We start from the raw sequence: 1,078 nt of genomic DNA, 5'->3' as shown, positions 1-1,078 counted from the left end.
TTGAAGTTCTATCCTGCATTTTTTCCCTTTTTGATCAGGATTCTTCTATAGAGTCATTGATCAAAATATTCAGTAATGGTAGCTGGGCACCATTCAGTTCTCATGGAGGCAATTAGCCACACATTCCACTTCCTTGTCCTATTCCTGACTCTCCTTCTACCTCTCTTGCTCCAGGTGAATAGAGACTAATTGTTGTTCCTTGGGTGGCCACTTGCAAGCTTTTAAGACCCTAGACACTAAGTAACAAACTAGGAAGCAGAACAGAAGCACTAAAAATAATATTGGGTCACTTAACTGAGATGCCCCATGAAATCATGACCCTAAACCTCCAAACTAAGAAACCAAATCCCACGCTCATTTCGGCAGCACATATACTAAAATTGGAACCATACAGAGAAGATTAGCACGACCCCTGTGCAAGGATGACATGCAAATTCATGAAGCATTCCATATTTTTATGTGAAGGAGAGACGAGAAGTCAGAGGGGAACAGAAGGCAGCTGAATGGACAGGGGGAATACAGGGTGGAGAGAAGGAGTGTGCTCTCTCATTAGGGGGAGAGCAACTAGGAGCATATAGCAAGGTGTATATAAATTTTTGTATGAGAGACTGGCTTGATTTGTAAACTTTCACTTAAAGCACAATAAAATTTTTTTAAAAAAGAAAGCAACTCCTATGGGGTGTTTTGTTGTACATAAACAGCCTCAGAAGCTGCTTTTCTTTCTTTTTTTTTTTTTTGGTAAAAATATATATCACATAGCATTTGCCAGTTGAGCTTTTTACAGATGTACAACTTATTTACACCAACTACATCAATTGGTTGTACAGCCATTACCTTTAATCAATGTGAATTTTCCATCAAGGTAAACAGAAACTCAGCACTCCATAGGCAATAACTTCCCCTCTCTGCTTCCCTCCCACCCCTGATAACCACTAATAAACTTTGGTTTCTATACATTGACCTATTGTTGTCTTTTTATATAAGTGAGGTCATATAATACCTGTCCTTTTGTGATTGACTATTTCACTCAGCATAAAGTCTTCAAGCTCCAACCATGTTGTAGCACGCATAAGGACTT

At 39.0% G+C, this 1,078-nt stretch overlaps 1 non-coding gene across 1 annotated transcript; it reads left to right on the top strand.

Annotated features, from left to right (window-relative positions):
- Positions 1-350: 350 nt before the first annotated feature.
- Positions 351-457, top strand: LOC126070774 (U6 spliceosomal RNA). The gene has a single exon (XR_007516295.1). It is a non-coding gene; the product is annotated as a U6 spliceosomal RNA (small nuclear RNA).
- Positions 458-1,078: the final 621 nt, after the last annotated feature.

This window comes from Elephas maximus, chromosome 2, assembly GCF_024166365.1.
Source record: "Elephas maximus indicus isolate mEleMax1 chromosome 2, mEleMax1 primary haplotype, whole genome shotgun sequence".
NCBI classification, from domain to species: domain Eukaryota; kingdom Metazoa; phylum Chordata; class Mammalia; order Proboscidea; family Elephantidae; genus Elephas; species Elephas maximus.
This window is presented reverse-complemented; position numbering and strand designations above follow the sequence as displayed.